The 19,145-nt window shown below is 38.1% G+C and overlaps 1 protein-coding gene across 6 annotated transcripts in view; it reads right to left on the bottom strand.

The window, feature by feature from the left end:
* LOC135256806 (neuroligin-1-like) overlaps positions 1–6,608 on the bottom strand; it is a 203,452-nt gene extending 196,844 nt beyond the window's left edge. For 5 of the 6 annotated variants that reach the window (XM_064338960.1, XM_064338963.1, XM_064338962.1 and 2 more), the window contains exon 1: positions 5,959–6,510. The gene's annotated coding sequence lies outside the window, so the exon portion shown is untranslated. The other variant, XM_064338958.1, reaches the window with a different exon arrangement.
* Positions 6,609–19,145: the final 12,537 nt, after the last annotated feature.

Genomic DNA, 19,145 nt, shown 5'->3' on the forward strand with positions numbered 1-19,145 from the left:
TTTCCTCAAAGTTGACAAACTCGTGGGAGTTGTTAAAAAGGCTTTTAAGCATAGTCCAAGCAGAAAGTTGTGCAACACAGTGCTTCTAAGGAATGCAATAATGGAGCCAGGTTCAGACCCACCAATAAAACTCCCACCTGAGTCATGCAAAACAGAGATTCATTTTCAAAGTTCCAAACATTTCACAGTTTCAAACAGCCACCACTCCCAAAGGCTTCATATCTCTAAGGTTCTATTGTATTATTCTTTTTCCAATCTTATTTCTTAGGTGAAGAAATATTTTCCAAGTCACCCTGAGAGATTCCTTCTATAAAGCACTGCAGCTGTGTTACTCTTGCCCAAATCCCCCAGACAGTTTTACTTGCTAATATTTCCAGCTCACAGTTTTAAAAATGTTCTGAATATTGATTGAAAGAGCCATCCAATTACTCCCTTGCCAAATGATTGTTTATCCAGTCAGTCAGTGCTTTTACATCTCCATACAAATGCATTTCAATGTTTATTTTCTGCATTCTTGAGCAGTTTATTTTATTCCACAAGCTCTGTGTTTTGTGTTCATCCCAGCAAAAATTATGCTTGGAGCAAGAGCAGGAGAAAAAACAGAAAGCAATCCCCAGAATGCTTTTCAACACACACCCTTTTTCAAAACAGTAATGTTGCACACATGGCTTAATTGCAGACAAAAATGAGGCGACCACTCAGCAGGTAAGTCACAACAGGAGGATTGAAATAATCTCTCAAACAACCTAAGAATTACCACATTGGATGCAAAGTTCACCTATGTTGCTCTGATTTTTCGCATATTTTTCTACCATTTTTCAGATGTTTTGGTTTTAATTTTTAAGGTAACTTCACATTTGTTTTGTCTGCAATTTCAGTGCAGTGCATGATCACAAGGAGGTCTGAGGTTCGTTTCCATTACCTACATACATGGATTCTGAAACAGGAACTGCATTAAGTGATGCACATACACTAATGTGGCTTTCTTGTCCCAACGACGTTGGGTTTGTGTCAAATGACACATTGTATGCTTGGGGACTTACATCATTCGAGGGAGGCCAGCTGCTTGAACTCAAATGGAACTGACAGAGGTCACAGATCTCCTGGCTGCAGCCTCAGCAGCAACACTAAAGACTCTCCAGGGGTGCGTCCCAATGTACCTTGCTTTCCCTCACGACATCTCACCTCATCTCCTCTGTGCCCCGGCAACCAATCTATGCATCCATCCTCCCTCCAATATTGGAGGAGACAAGCAAAGCAGCTTCAAACTTGGCTTTACGCCTCTTCCTGGTGAACTCTCTTGATGTTTCTAGGTGACATCATCGGGCTCACGCCCATAGAGATTGCAAAGACCATCTCACAGAATCTGATACTATCCAACCTTTAGAAAGGAAAGATGGTGGAGAACTTGAATTTCCTCGATTATGCAAGACATTTAGCCAAATTTGAGTATGGCTTAGTAGGTTATTACCATACATTTCCTTCTACCGGAAGGCTAGATTGCCTACAACGGATAATAAAATGTCAGCTTGTTTTTATGGCTCATAGGCTATCCTACAGAAAGATTTGGCTATGGTAACGCTGAGCGATTCCTTCTATAAAGCATTGCAGCTGTATTACTTTTTCCCAAATCCCCTAGACAGTTTTACTTACTAAAATTTCCAGCTCACAATTTAAAAAATGTTTAGAATATTTATTGAAAGAGCCATCCAGATACTCCCTTGCCAATTGATTGTTTATCCAGTCAGTCAGTGCTTTTGCATCTCTATACAAATGCATTTAAATGTTTATTTTCTGCATTCTTGAAAAGTTTATTTTATTCCATGAGCTCGGCATTCTGAAGATCTCCAGATTATCCTATACATGAATATTACGCATGAATGAATTTATTCAACCGTTTCCAAAGGATGTATTTATTACCAACAAATGTGTTACAGTGGGAAAGCAATGCCACCCAATGTTTGCGATATTATTTCATGTAAATTATTTCACCTTCATGTGACATAAACTTGTGAATGATCACATTCTCCTCATACGGTAAGATGAAAAGGGCCAAGTTAAATGAAATAGCCTAATTGAGGAAGCATTGGGTGTCATTGCTTTGGAATAAAGCCTGCTTAATTTCTGTGAGTTAAGATATCCAATATTGTTTGTAGTAACTTGGCCTCATTTTGATATCAATACTTTTAACAGCAGGCCTAGATTTTGTTTTAATTAATGCCTTATAGATTGCGCTTCGTATGCATGAGTAATTTGGAAGATTTTTTACATTAAAACCTTTTTTTCTTGAGATGTTTCTACACTATGAGATGTTTACTTTGATCTAATATTACATATTAATTAGTGTCTCAACATGAACTACAATGTCAGGTTCATGGTTATTGTACACTCAAAACTTACACGTTATTCTGCAGCTTTAAATGGCCACGTGTAAGATATGTGATTGGCTATGGCACTATTCCTGGGCTCATAAAAAAATAAAGCTTCTGATAGGGCTATTTCATCAATAATTGACGTTGTCTTTGATGACGGAGAAGCAGATAAGCTGTCCCAATTTTCTTTGCACCTCCTCTTTTTATCCTTTCCTCCATTCATCTCCTCCCCTCCTTTCCTCCATACTTCTGGAAAGGAGACGAGTGGTAGTAGGGGAGTGGATGGAAGGAGGTGAAGAGTGAAAAGTAATGGGATGCACCCCAGAGTGTGTATGAGAGAGGAGACCACTCCTCAAAATAATAGGTGTGCATTATGGCAAGAGGCACAGAGGGCAACAAGGATAACAAGTGACTGTTATTGCGCCACCTAGGATGTGAACAGAATATTCAAATGTCTCCAGTCATACATAGCTAAATGAAGAGAAATACAAGTCATGTTAGAAGCTATGGCAGTTTGTCTGTTGTGTTGTCTGTTGGAAATTTCCCAAAGCTGTCCTAAATACATCAAAACAGACCCAGACTAAGTAGTACCCACACTCAAATCAGCCATGTAAAAATAAAGCTTCTTAGCTAGCTGCAAAAGTTACTTAAACTTAAACAATACACAGTAATGTAAACAACAGTCAAAATAGTTACAGTAAGTGAAACTTCAATAAAAGAAAATGTTTATGGTGCGCACGGCTTGGATATTTTTGTCCATTTCAGGCCATGAGTCCAACTGTTAAAAAATCAAACCCTTCAAAATCAGCATAACAACTACATGTAAAATGCAGCTAAATTATCCCTTGATAATGTCCTCAGAGGTCAGAAGCCCCCCTAAATAATCATCTCAGCTGTACTCGAACACACCTACACAATAAATTATCATCACAAACCAAGGATGCCCCAGGTAAGAGCTAATCATTCCCATTGAAGCTAAATCTGAAAACCTAGAGCTTCAGCTCAAATGTAAACAATGACTCACACAAAGAAAATACTTAAGATTGTATTGAGGTTCTCCTTATTGCTCTAGGTCCTTCTGATTTGCCAGCATTACATCTCAGGTGAACTAGAGCCCAAAGCACAGCATTTCATATTACAATATGACAGAATACAAATGGGTTCTGTGAATTTATTATGCACTTATGACACAGGAAAACCATAACCCTTCTGAGTCCAATCCACCATATTTCAAGGGTGTTTTAATAAACAGTTTTCACATATAGGCTAGTCCCTGTTAATCACAACAAATGTACACAGTGGTTTCATGTTAATTTGTCATGGGACAGGTATGGTGGTAGCAGGTACAGAAACCGATTTGTACTCAGAAGTTTGTAGCCTCAATTCCCATTTGAGCCAAGCAAGGTATTTAACTTAAATTGCATCCTTAAACATCTGTATGAATGGAAACTATTTTGTGTCATTCTGCCTAAAGGAAAATTAAGAATGCAGATGCTTTTCAGACGTAAAAATATGTGTCTTGTTGTCAGGTCTTTAGAAAATGGAGTGACAATGTTGTTAGTTTCAGACGTATTTTGGAGGGACCATATGCTTAACAGCATAAGGGTAACAGCTGAATGTAAAATCAGTATGGAGCAAAGCATTACCTTCAATAAATCAGCTTTCAACTGGATGTCTTTCACCTTGTTTAGAGACTTTATGGAGCATATGAACAACAACTTGATCTTTTTACAGTTAGCACTGAATCTTCTATCTCTGGCAGGAAAATGTAACACTTGTGATTTTGCCCATCAAAAAAGATTTGATGATTTTGCATTGATTTGTAAGCAGTAATCCCTGGGCCCCCCTTCCATTTTGCTGAATGCACTATTTATGTACCATGTACATCACAGAATATTTTGCAGTGCTAGATGTAGTCGCAACCCTAGACCCCTTGAGTACCTGGAGAGGGATTCTGTGAGATTAGTTTACTGCAATCTGATTGGTTTTGCTAGGTTTAGCCAGCATTACTTTACAGAAGCATGACTGAGTTGGCTTCAGACATCTCATCCACTTGTACCCACTTACACAAGATCATGATTCATCACTAAATTCATCTGACCACTGGTTTATTATCAGTACTGAATGATTATGAGCATGATAAGTGAACCTAAGGTAGAAGTAATCAAACATATCTGAGCAGTCGTTCTGGTACAAGCACAAATTTGGATATACTGAAAATACTCTCTCTAAATACTCTAAATTCTATATGCAAACTATAGGCCAATCTGTGATTTATCTGACACTTGCCATTTAGTTGGCACGTGGAACAATGCATACACTTGCTCTGTACCATGCAAAATGGCACTGTGTTGTCTGAATCCAGTATTCATCATCGGAATAGCAGGTCTACGACTGATGAATTGGATTATCCTTAATTAGCCCTCTTTACCATGAATAAAATAGGGCCATTGTGAAAAGTTTAAAAATTGATAACTGTTTGTACATCTTCTACATTTTGATACGCTATTTTGAGTATTTTGTACCATATATTACACTGTGATGTTGAGAACACGTCACAAAAGTTAATAAATAAATGATGTGTCAATAGATTGTAACAGTCCAGCAATTACACCACTGTCGTCAGTAGCAAAGATAAATGGTGTCGTGTAAAGTACACGCATAAAACTGAACCACACTGCCATCTACAGGTCATGTGTCCATAAGGTCGCATTTGAAGAAAGAGAAGCCTCCCATGATTTCAATAGTTTGATATGACCACCCTCGTGCGCATTAGAGATTTATATGTGCGTGCGTGTCTGCGTATTTTGTACCATATAACTTAGAACATCTTTCACCGAAATATTAACGGGCGTGGCAACAACCGGGTAAATTGCGGCAAAGCAAGAATTCTGAAGAATTGCATGCAGTAGCCTACTATCGTTCAATACTTGTTAAAGCAAAACCAAAAGGAACGCTTTCGAGCACACGATTAAGTAAAGGTACACATGAATTCATAACACATCAAGCAAACGGTTTCTCATCGCATTCGAGGCGACTGCAAACACAAACAACACTTTGGACTGCAACGTAGCATGTGCCCTCGAAATCCTTTCAAACTAGCAACATTTCCAATCCGTTAAATTCAATCCGGTAAAATAGGATATTTGACCGTTTTGTAATCAACCATTTTCTTTTAAGACAACTCTATTTGAGATGTAGCCAACAAATCTTAATTTGAAATCGAATAGATGTCTCAACCAATACACATTTATCAATATATACAATCAGTCATGCACTTTTCGCTGTAATATATAAAACGTTCCCTGCTGGAGAGCATTATTTAAAAAGGTTATTTGTATCTAACAGACACTTTACGCGTTGTGCAGTACTTATTTCAAATGTCTTCAATACATATATTTTGTGCAACAGTGTTTAATACCCTTCATTCTTGCACTGAAATATATATATATATATATATATATATATATATATATATATACGTACTAGATGGATAAAATTTCAACCGTGTTGTATGAACAAGATGAAATATGTCTCGTTACTATTTACTTTTTAAAATCCAACGACAGAAAATATGTAGCCTTACCTTAGCACAGAAACTTAAACGAAGGCTGGGCAGGCGTTTAAAGCAAATAATGAAAAGGCTTTATATGTTGATCCGGGTGAAATTCATCTGGGTCGTGATCTCGAGATGATGCATATCAAGCCAAAGTCTTGCAGTGTATTCCTGAGACCGCAGTGACTCACTGGTTATAAAAAGCGCACACCTGATTCTTAAAGCTTGTTTCGCATGCTGTGTCAGCGCACATTCGGGCTGCATTCGAAATATGTTTATTTTATCCTTTCAGAATTACAAGGCATCACAAGTTCCCGCGTGATCACGATTGCAATTACATTTAAACTGTATTTATTTTTCATTGTTGGTCGGGGACGGGATCGAAAGTGCCTCAAATTTCGCCCTTAGCGTTTGTATGCTTCAGTATGTTATGATGCCAATACCATTAAGACTGATGTACAGTTTCTGCTATTCTCCTTGTATAAAGCCTTGGATATAACATGCACAGAAAGCTTAAGTCTTCTCGTGTCTAGCCAGTCATCCCGTGTAGCTGTTTTTTGTTTGCAAACTTCAAAAATAGCCTCTTACTCCCCCTGCTCCTGTGGTGAGCCAGCGTTGCTCCGAGTCCTCGCTGACCGGCGACTACAAGAAATGCACAGTAGACGTACAAAAGGCCAAACTGTGGAGCACGTCAGACGTGACGTTTAAAGGCGATATAGCGCCTAAAAGAGTTGTTGCATAAACGAAATATCGTTTGCTTGGAGATAAAAACGGATAATGTCCAGTGTTTGCTGGTGTAGCCTATGTATTAGCCTACTGCGGTTAATGCTGACATTCACACAAAATTTCGGCAGTTCTATTCATCGATTTTAAACTGGATATAAAGATAAAACATTAATGGTGAATGGCGAGAGCCAACGGTAAACCTGAGAATGACATTTTTGACTGAATTGCATCTTTTCTCTGAGCTGTGCGCCAAGTGTTTCAGAAGCACGTGCAATTCCCCGTTCAGGATAAGATGAACACTGGCAGGCAGCTGTCGTGAAAGTTCCGCCCAAGTCCAAATGTGTGCACAGTTGACGCAGAAAGAAATTCCATGGACCTCTTAACGGTCCGTACTGAGCACGCAGTGTCATTGGTATCGCTTTGGGATTCCGACTGCTAATGCATGCTACCTACAGGAAAAATGATCTATTAATACAATATAGTTCACATGCTTACATGTACGAATTCGTGTAAACCATTCGTATAGTTCCATTATACTGTGCGTAATTAAGATTCCTTTTCATTAACAGAACAATGTAGACATGAATTCTTGTTAGTTCACATTGTCAATTATGTACTGCATGTTACTGTAGCCATTGCTATTATCCATGCCAGATTGCATCATTTGATTTAGTTGCTTAAGGTTAAAGCTGAAAATGCGTCTTGCATACGTTATGGATAATCTTTTAAATGAAAAACCCACTGGTCACTTGATTCGGTAGACAAACCACCAAAGATCCGTTCGCATGAATAAATTGGAGCTGTGGAATCAAATTCATATGTTCTAATTATGACCTTGTACAAGCAGCGTAAAAGCCATTCCATTATCATAGGTGCCGATTCAATCTAACATACACAGTAAAATGTCCAGCGTTAATTCAACTCTGACAAAATACATACATATGGTCCAATAGGGACGATATGAACTCTGTAAGAGTTGATTTAACACTGAAAATGTATTGTGTAGGGCTACTTGTCTTGTGTACTTGTCCTTCGCCCTGGTGACTTTTGTCTGACATAGCAAGCTTGCATAAAACTGCCTTGAAAAGGCAGTCAGTTTGTGCTTCTAGCCAAAAACATGATTGTATTATTATTATTATTATTATTATTATTATTATTATTATTATTATTATTATTATAGTAATATGCCATAAAACCATTTCAATTTCAGAACCATGTTCTGAAACCATTGCTAGAATTTACATATCTTTATTAAATCAGGTTTTATGATTCATTGTACATTCATTTTCAGCCAATGACTATTGCAAATATGTTCTGGTTTGGGGCCTAATTTTCAGAACTTAATGTTGCACTTCTAATTTAAAATATTTTTCCCACTAGCACAAGTCATGCTGAATATTATTGTTATAAGCTCTCATTTGTTCTCTTTTAATATTACTTTTGGCATTTGATACCTGAGGTGAAACATTAAAATTTAGCCTATTTATAAATTCAGAAATTTACACAGTGTAGCCATTTATTTGCATAACAGATCTCATCCAAAGTGGTTTATGCAGCTATTTTAGTTGTTTATACAGCAGGTTATTTTTGATATGCATCCGTTCCCGTTAAATCCATTAACTTCCAATCTGCTAACCCATTTATTGGCATTTTCATTTGAAAACATTAACTTTGCTTTCCTTACAATACAGGCTATGAAGAAAAATGCAAACACCTTGGTAAATGAGGCACAAGTTAATTCTAACCAGACTCTACCACATAGGTATTACAAATTCCACTATGCATAGAGTCATGCAAAGCTGCTGGACAGGTGCGGTTGTCTATAATAGCATGGCTACAAGACAAGGTTTTGCTGCGGCTTCAGTAACCAAGGCAGTTCAGCTTGCTGATGTTTCATGTCCAACAAAGTCGCAGCAGGTGATGTCTGCGTGGACCTCCAAGAGAACGGTATCAGCAGAAGGGTGACATTTTGTGCTGTTTCCATTTCCATTTTTAAATACCTGTAAATGTATATAGTCATGCAAAGCAACCTTCTGTAGGATGATGTGTGGCTGTGTGTTAGTGCTACTTAACCCCTCTGTAATTCAATTTCGCCAGGAGTACTAATAGGAATCTGTGCAGGCAGTGGCAGTGCATGGTCGCCTCACACCCCTGTGCTATTCATAACTCTGACAAATCCCAGCAAGTCATCATGTGCTCTGCAGCGTGCTTGCGGTAACAACAGGGACAGTGACGAATGCATCGCTGTCCTGACACGACTGCAGCTGTATTCAAGATCGCCAGGTATTCGAGATCATCTGGAATCAAGACCAGTAAATATGCTATTGAGAAGGAAGGCCATCTGTTTCATGAAGCTCATCATCTGAGAATGATTAAAGTCTAGTATTAGGGGTTGCTGGGTGGCTCATCCGGTCAAGGCACTTGTTCTAGGATGGGACAAGCAGCACCACAGTCTGGAATCGAATTTGGTCCATGCCAGCGTTGGCTGCGGCTGACAGTCCCACAGGGTGGCACATGAATGTATGTAATGGCTCTTCAGCACAGGAGTGGTTTCAGGCGATGGGATGTCCATGTATCACTGTGCGTCATCAACCTCCCGTACACATTACACTTACATGTCCTCCTCTGACTTACTGTCTGTGTGAGTTTAACTGGTACACAGTGGAAGGGGAAAGAAGTGGAACATACATTAATTAATATAATGTACTCATTCCATGATTAATATTAGATATTAAACTGTATCAGAGATAAAGTACAATATCAGATTATGTCAGACCTTTACATTCTATAACAATAATTTATTTTAACTGCATTTTTTTTCTACCACTAAGGGAATGGTGCCAGGGCCACGGTAAATGTTAAAATGCAACAGTTGTGCTCAGTTTAGTAATTCAGTATAATTGGCGATCAATGCAATTACTTGTTGTCAAGTGTGCAGAATGTACGTATGTATGTATGTATGCTTATATGCTTTTAGGCAATTACTAATGTCTTTCAACCACATCTCTGAATGCTGCAAAGATGCACCACATATATAAACTAGCTTTCCTCACTCAGTAATGCCTTACACACTTGAGCCTACACTAAAATCCCTGTGCATATGTACATTTGGAATATCTTCTGCATGTAAACGCGACCGCTAATATTGCCCATTAAATGGTTTAAGGTGAAATACAGAAAACAAAAGGAAGTTTGGGCAAGTCAAACCATTAACATATTTCTACAGCCATCCGATCTGACAGTTTGACAGTTTAAGGCAATGCAAGGAGACCAGGAATGGCATAATTACTTTAGTGTTGACGATGAGGGCTGTGACTGAACCAATTAACTCACTCTAAATTCCATCCATTTTCACACCTCAGTGCTGTCATCCTCTCTCTCACGCTCATGCACATGCGCACACACACACACACACACACACACAAACACGCACAGTAAAACACTGATCTCAGCAGTCTGCATTAGTTCTACTGGAAACAAGATCAACACAACCAGCTATGGGAATTAAATTGATTTGGAAAGCGAAATACATATGTAATGAGTTCAGAGGGAATAAGCCAGTCAGGCAAAAATCCACTCGAATGCAAGGTTTACGCTGTGTAAAATGAGCAGTGTACAAGTATGACCGAGAGTTCTAATTTTTCTGGCAACTTCATTTATTTTGTGTGGACTGAATGTTAATGTCTGGTTGGGTTAAACGGCAGCTTTGCTGTCCTCACAGGAAGTGTTTTATGACTGTCAGTGTGTAATAACTGTTGGCCCCATGTCACAACAAATTATCTGATGTTTATAAAAATAGAAGGGTGCTATCAACACAGCTGTGTGCCATTAATATTAGAGGTAATCTGGAAAAAATCCTGGTTCTGTACCCAATTGCTTGAGAAGACTGTATTTCTACTACACTGCCATGAAAAAGTATTTGCCCACTTCCTGATTTCCTCTGTTATTCCATATTTTTCACACTGCTTTCAGATTTTTAGACAGAATGTAATATAGACAAAGGAAAAGTGAGTAAACACAAAACACATTTTTTTTTAAAATTATTATTTCATTTATTTACTGAAAACAGTTATCAAACACCCATATCACCCATGTGAAAAGGGAGTTGCCCACTTAGATTACTCAATCAACCAATTAACCAAATTTAATTAATAATTAGATTCAGCTGATTGAACACAGGCAGATTTGACTGCAGCCAGTCCTGTTGAATCTAAATCTCACTCTTGTTGAAACTTACCATCAGAGTGAAGTAGTCACCTCAACATTTCTACAAGCATACTATGCCACAATCAAATGAAATTCCATAAGAGATTAAAAAAATTTGTTGAAATACAGTATATCCATCTGAAAAGGGCTACAAAGCCATTGTTATGGCTCTGGGACTCCACCAGACCACAGTGAGAGCAATTATCTCCAAATGAAGAACACTTGTAACAGTGGTGAATCTTCCCTGGAGTGCCTAGCTGGCCACAATTTCTCCAAGGCCACAGCAACAGCTAATTCAGGAAGTCACAAAAGATCCCAGAAGATCATTCAGGGATAGGATTCATGGAAGAGTAGCAAGTGGAAACCATTGCTAATTGAGAGAAACATCAATCATCTCCCATTTGCAAAACAATTGCCTGGATGATCCCCATGCCTTTTGGGATAATGTTCTATGGACAGATGAGTCAAAAGTGGAATGTTTTGGATAACACGTGTCCCATTATGTTTGGCAAATAGAACATTTCATAGAACATAATACCAGCAGTCAAACAAAAAGTGGGTTAAAATTCTACAGCAATGTGACAGACTGATATCAAATTATGGGAAGCATCTGGTTGTAGTTATTGCTGCTAAAGGTTATTAAGTTTAATGGGCCACTTTTTGAATGAAATGGGTATTTGATAATTGTTTTTATAAAATAAATGAAATAATAATAAAATGTTTTGTGCTTACTTAAGTTCCCATTGACTAATATTACATTTTATCTAAAGATCTGAAACCATTCACTGTGACAAATATGCGAAATTGGGATGAATGTGCTTAAAAAGTTCCTCCCGTACTACAGAATTAATCAGGCAAAACAGTTTTTGTTGAAATTGCACAAATCACCTGTTGGACAAGGAACAATCGCTCCATATTTATCAGTGAACAGTGAACACATATTTGAACACAGGATAATTTTAAGAGCAAGTACTATTGGTTCACTTGTGAATGTGTAATAAGCAGGAGGCCAGAATTTCCAGAAAATGACACACAAAGCTTCAGTATGCACTGGGGAGACGGGCGTGCACGTGAACATCAGAACTGTAACCTTGGTGGAATTCTCCCACTTTTGCAACTAGTACTGTCATTTACTTTAAAGGGCCAGTGGGCAAACGCCTCCCTCCGGAAAAATTGTCAGTTCACTTGGAGGAAACCATGTATTTGAGATACATGTTGGTCCTGTTATATTTGAAATTGGTTTGTTGTTGTCAATGCTAAGAAAAAGTGGTGCCATTCCATTTGAAGGGTTTGTCTACAGTGTAGATCATTAGTAGTTTGTATATTTGAGCTCATCAATGTGATATAAGCAATTAATATGCCGATTTGGCTGTTTGTGTGCCGTCATTCAATACAGAAGTATATTAATTCATAGTTCTTAAATTGCCAATATAGCTTTTCCAACAGGTGCCACTGATGCACGCAAAAATTTTTTAAATTGCTTAATGAACAATGGTTTTAGCTCAGTAACTAGTGAAATGAAATGTAGGCTTACCACATGGAACACACATCGGAACAGGGCACATCTAAACTGAATTTATGGAAGGAGAAAACCTGTACTTTTCCAGTTAGTCTATTATCAATGGCAAGAAAATGCTGTGCACATTAATGATAGCTTAAACTATAGTCATCCTTATTATTATTATTATTATTATTATTATTATTATTATTATTATCTAAAGAAGCAAGAACATACACTAATTTCAAAGTCACTTTGATGTTATGCCTCCAGTTTGGTATATGTGTTTTAAAAAACTATATATATATATATATATATATATATAAATTCTCTCATCTTATTTTTGGTTGAAACTACTTCCTACAGCTCATATAATATGGGCATGATATAAACATGTATATTATAAACATCATACTTGTGGTTGTAATTGTGATTAGTCTTTTTATATATACAACCTCTGCAAGCATAATCTCTCTTTAGAAGATGCTTTAGAGTTACTTAATGTTCCAATACCAGCCATTGTAAAGCCAGCAGATTGTCACAAACACTCTGTAAATATCTTAAATGTCTTTCAGTACACACAAAATCTTTTTGAAAGCTGAAAACTTAAATAACAGCAAAGCCCCCTTAGCAAGTGAAAAATCCCTTTTGATAAATGCTCACAATATTTAATCCAATTCCTTGAACTTATACAATTCAATGATCATTCTTCACCACTCTGTGGAGAGCTTCAATCAAACATCTTAAAGCTACTGTACCTGTGACCTTTCATTAAATTAACACTATATCATAAAAAAGGGTGATATAGATTATACACATGCAGTTCACTGACTGGCTGGATTTTTCCCATACCATTTTTTGATGCCAAAAGATAACACCTGGTTATGCAAATCACATTTCATAAGTACTGCCAGCATGATCTTTAAGCCAAGTACAGAGTTCTGACCAATCTTGGCTTTGAAAAAGCTGAAACCTTCCTCCAATAAATAAAGATGATCAGTACGGTCATGAATATGCCTGTCCTATTAGTAAAATGATTTGTCCTGCCCGTATCACACATATTCCTAGTGGCAATGTGAGAGCGGATGCAATTATTCAGGGTTACAGCATAAAACCAAGATTCCATTTAGGAGTAAAAAGGGGAATATGCATATCTCTAAGGTAAAGCTTGAATGGAGCAGTGTATGATTGGCAGACACTGGTACCCACTTATCAAGTTCCTTCATATTTCCTTGAAAATGGACTTCATGTCATTTTAGTGACCAAATGGGAGCGTCGTCAGCAGAGGGTTATGTGCAGTATATTTCCCCAGATGTGTTTTACCCCAATAGCCTGTCTTGGGGAGACAAAAATAACCTCTCGAAGGGGGTAGCCCAGAATGGAAGTTTATATGGCTGTAAGACATACACATTTTTTGCTGATTGCTCAAATCCCCTGGCTGTGCCTCTGACTCCATAACTGTCAGAATTCTCTCACAGCTTTTTGGTAATGGCAAAAGATTTGGGTCCATTTCATGGTTCTGCCTGGGCTGGAAATGCCCCATTGATTTATTACTGTAAAATCTTGTTCGGGACAAATGCAGACAAACACAGATGAAGATTGGGTGTGGCTTATTTAGCAACTCTCAAACTCACAATTAGCCAGTGAAGCTGTGAAAATATGGGAGAAGAAGGGGCAGCACCTGGTCTGTAAGAAGAAAAAAATGAAAGAAAGTTTGATTGAGAGATCAGGCCTGTTGTTTTCCAGCAAAAAAAAGGCCTTGTGGAGGCAGAGAACAAGCCTGAACAGGGGTTCACTGAGTCCCTAGCAGCCTCCGATCACTTAATGTGCCAACCTTCTGAAATAGGAGCCCCCCCAAGACAACCTAATCTGGGTGTTCCACCGCAAATTGACAAATGGCCCTGTGTTGCTTTGCAGGAGTCTGAAACCATAGACCAAAGAGTTATGCGACAGTAGCCGGTTGCTTTAACACAGCGTCAGTGGTACAGTACATCTTATTTAAATTAAATTCAGCAGAATTTATGCTTTATTTGTGTGTTATTTATTTTTCCATATTGGAACAAATAGATGCACTTTTAATTTATAGTTGCTTTTTCATGGCTAAAACCAGAACCAGATATTCCCAATTAAATCAACTACAGAGTTCCCAGAAGTCATGCTATAATTCTTGCAGCAAGTACCTTTCATATTTTAGGTGGCCTGTTTTAGATATGCAAGAACCATATATTAATATTAATAGTTAGTGTATGACTACATTTTAGTCTCAAAATAAAGCTCTGCACAGCAATTCCTTTAGCCTTTCAGATACAACACACATATTGGCAGAGGTTCATTTAAGACCTTCCAGCAGGTAAAATAATTTTCCTGAAGGTGAAAGCACTCCAGCTTCAGCTGGTTCAGCTCTTAAACGTAGCACTCACTGACTCCTCAAGCAATGACAATGAGCATTCCCATAGTGTCTTCAACCCTGTCACTCAATCACACAATTGACGGTATACGTTATATGTTGTATAAGTAACTGTATACAAAATGTTAAGCTACAAACCCTTGAAATCAATGTAGTTTTCAATTCATTAAATCTTGCTAACAATGTAGTTTGATCAATAACCAGAATAATTTTCAAAAATATTTATTAGACTTACATAATCAATTTGTTCCCTTGTGTGCTCTCCTTTAATACTGAAATTAATATTCAGGCCTGATCAACTGCATCTCCCTGTGTCCCACTGTACTTTCCCACCCAGGGGTGTCATGAGGCACGTGACAAGCATACAAAACACAGGTCACTAGTTCCAAGATAATGTTTCAATCCGCATGCACAAATAAGATGGATTAACAAGGAAAGGTAAACTTGTGAAACCTTACATCATTTTACAACATACCACTGAACTAAAACAATGACCAATTCTGTGAAATGGCCGTTCCTGAAAGTTTCTTTCAGAACATTTTTTTGAGCAGCCCTAAATCATTTAATAGGGATTCTACAATAAACAAAGCAGTGTAATTCTGTTTTATCTGAACTCCCAAATGATATTAAGATGCTGTCCCTCACTCTTCAAGAAGGAAAATCTTTGTCTTAAGACTAAAGTCTTTGTAACAGCTTCCAAAATCTCCCACACAACATTAGCCAAGAGACATAAGAAATAAAAAGCATAAAACAAGAATGCCACCCATCATTAATCAGTCAAGCATAAAAATTAAATTATTAAAATACAAAAATACATTTTTTAAAAACGGGAAGGGGGAGCAGAACAGAACTGACATAACAATTAACCTCAAACAAAACAAAATCTATTTAAGTAATATACTCAACAAAACAAAATGGGTCTTCCACAGGCTGACTACTTTCACTAGCCGATTAACTGGAAGAAGACCTCTGGTACCCGCTTACTAAACTGAAGAAAACAAAATAAAGTAATAAAAAACTCCCATGATGCTTCTGAAGAATGACTGATAGAATTGAAAACTGAACGAGTGAGTTTTTACAACTACACGCTGGCATTGGTCATAAAGATGGCTGCACAGGTAGATCGAAAAGGCAATCAGGTAGAGGGACTGGGAAAGGATATTTAAAGGCTTACAGGATCATGCTGTGATAAGATTTCAGTATGTTGACATGTCACAACTGAATAAGTGGCACTAAAATGGGCAGGGAGAGTAGACCTGGTTTGAAACAAAAATCAAATCACACACAGTCTTCTAAGGAAGTGTCAAACCAGCTCAGCCAAAATAAAATCAAAAGATTTCTGGACAACCTCAATCAAGTAGATGCCCTGGTCTCAATATTTTTCTAATTCCAAACAACACCCACATAACATGGACTTGAGTGCCTTGTGATATATTTCAAGGACCCCTTGACATTCTGGGTGGTATGAACAAGGGGACAATAGTTAATTTCAAGCTGTTTGAGGACATCTGCAAAAACTGACAACAGGAAGCTTGAAACTTAATCAGTTGAGTTGTTTTTTGAAGAAAATCTTATGCTGGGCTGTTGGTTTGCTCATTCAGTTAAGGCACCATACTGTGGTGCATGGATGAGCCTCACAGTCTCAGATCCAATCCAAAGCTGACCAGCTGGTACAGTAACCCTACAGATTGCATCACTCAGAGAATGGTAGGGTTCAGTCGGGTAGGGTTTCACCTGCATGGCAATACTAGCAACCCCTGCTGGTAGACTGCAGTCAAAGTTTGACTGTAGTCTGCAGTGTCAAAAGACGCAGCTGTGGACCTATATTTCAGAGGATAACAATGGATGTCTACATTCTCCGAAATCAGTGTAGAGATCCACGGTCTCATACTGCCATTATTTTTCAGTATGAGTGTGTACGCTCATAGTGGTGAAAAAGTACTCATTACCAGATTTCATACGAAGCAATTGATCAGCTTATAATCTAAACACTATCCTGCAATGTTTTTTTTATCGTAGTAGTGTTTTCTATATCTAGTGTTGTTAAGCCACTAGCTTATTCACATTTTCCAGTAGTATATCGTGTAACTTTAACTATTTCCAAAATCAAGCAGAATTGTACCTGGATTGGCATAACAGTAAACTCACTAGACCAGTATCATGTCCAGACAAAGAAAAAGCCCAGCTTTAGATTTAAAACACCATTATCCATCATATAATGAAAGCGAAATTGCCCTGCGCCATATAAAGTTTGTTACTATCATGTAAAAATATACAGCAAATTGTATAGAAACCTGTATTGGCATACAAGTGAAATCATTAGACTAGTATCGTATCTGGACAAAATCCCAGCTTTAGATTTATGGCACTATCTGTTGGATATTGAAAGTAAAAGTCCCTGCCTAAAATAGACCAGATTTATTGTGCCACCACCACGACTGCTCGGCCCCATACAAAATGCATTGGCAAAGTCATTGTGTTACTATCACATAATATTGGACATTTACGTATGTGACCATACCATGAAATTTTGAGTGCACAATCGTGCATATAAAATGTGGCCAATCTGCTGCTTTTGAAAATTTTGTTTGATTAAGCATGTCCATTCATGATATAGATCTTGTAAAGTTTCCAAAAGCAGCAGATTGACCACATTTTATGTCAATCAAGCGTGCCCGTCTGTCCGCAAGAAGCCATAGGGAAGAGGGATCACAATGGGAATAATTACTATTTTAACTGATGCATTTTTATAGATGACACATGATCTACCAGCATGGCCTCTGCGTTCGATTGGTCGATCAATGCAGTGGGCACACCTGAGTTATGGAAATCAGACATAAGACAGCGGGTGGGATGATTTTCTTTGGTTTGATCATATTCTGGTAAATGTGACATAACTGACAATACTTTCGACTATGAAAGAGTCACTGTGGTCAAAAAACAGGGTAATTTTCTCGGAGTTTCTTAGACATAGCATGAGTGACTGCACAATAAGGAAGCACCTCTGGGTATTTCTGTGCTTGGGTATGTCATCAGGACAGCCATAACTGCCAGATTGACCATAACCTCCGGATTACCATATGCAAAAGTGTTGCCTAGAACAAAGGATGTGAGGATGAACTCAAACAACAACACTTCCCATTATCAGACCTAACACAAGGCACTTCAACAAAGCCTGTTAGGAACCCCTGCTCAAGACCACTAGAGTCCCGAGAGGTTTTTTTATAACAAGGCAGAATATCTAGTGCATGGATGGGCTCCACAGTCCACAATATATTTTTTACATTGTGACTCTTCTGGCCAGCTTGAATTATATATGTGGGTTGTCAATAGAGGTATGCCGTGTGTTCTGCAAACATGGACATTTGTTGACAATATGGCTTTTACCCAGGCAACAAGCATTCAATGAGTCATTTGGCACATAATATGTTCTGGGCAAAGGGAGATACATTGGTCCACCTAATTTGTGGCTGAACGTGTCTGTCTGGATCAACACTCATAACACACTTAATCTCACTCATAACTCAACAATATTATGAGAATGACATGGTTGACTTGACACACTTGACTAATAAACCAATGATTATATCTGCTGACGAATCATGACCTTGCACAGGTTGGGTGATGGGTAAGGTGAATCAACTCAATCATCAATCATTGACCTATAACATACAGCTGGCTAGTGATTCAAAAGAAACAACTTTGGTCATGTCACCAGAATTTAGGTCGACATCTCACAGTATCAACATTATCGTGCCAATAGCTTGCAAACCTGACAAGTGGGGCTATGAATTGCATAATATAAGAACTGCATGTGGTTCACAGTGTCTCATCACAATCTGCTCTACTCTGCTGTGCTATTCTACTGAGGCCCAGACAGTACAGAAAATGTAAAACCAATTTCAGAGCTTTGTTATGTATAGCTCCATGTATTTGCTGCTACAGTTCCTCCTCGTGCACTGTAAAGAGTCTGTTTATGAACCAAAAGGCCCATGGGTATATACTTTAATATAGATGCTAACTCCACAAAAGTTCTCTTGGGATAAACCATTTAAGATGCATGTGTGTAATATTTCATAGTTGTGAGACTTGAACCCCTCCCTTTGGATCTGTTGTGTAATTCAGGTAAATTTATTCTACAAAGTCTTCCAATAGAACTGTTCTGTACCTGCATTAGGTAAACCCAAGAGACGTGTACAATTGTTGACTCAGAAAACCCGACCAACTGCGTAAACCTCATGCTGGCTAGAAATGCTGAAGAAACAGTTTGGTTCAGTGTAGTTTTAAGGGGAAGTCAAATCCCACTGTGAATGGAAATAAATCAATCAGCTTCATAAAAGGTATTCTACGTTATGTGTTTATGCATTGATGGACCCCGCC

This window comes from Anguilla rostrata, chromosome 6, assembly GCF_018555375.3.
Source record: "Anguilla rostrata isolate EN2019 chromosome 6, ASM1855537v3, whole genome shotgun sequence".
Taxonomy (NCBI): domain Eukaryota; kingdom Metazoa; phylum Chordata; class Actinopteri; order Anguilliformes; family Anguillidae; genus Anguilla; species Anguilla rostrata.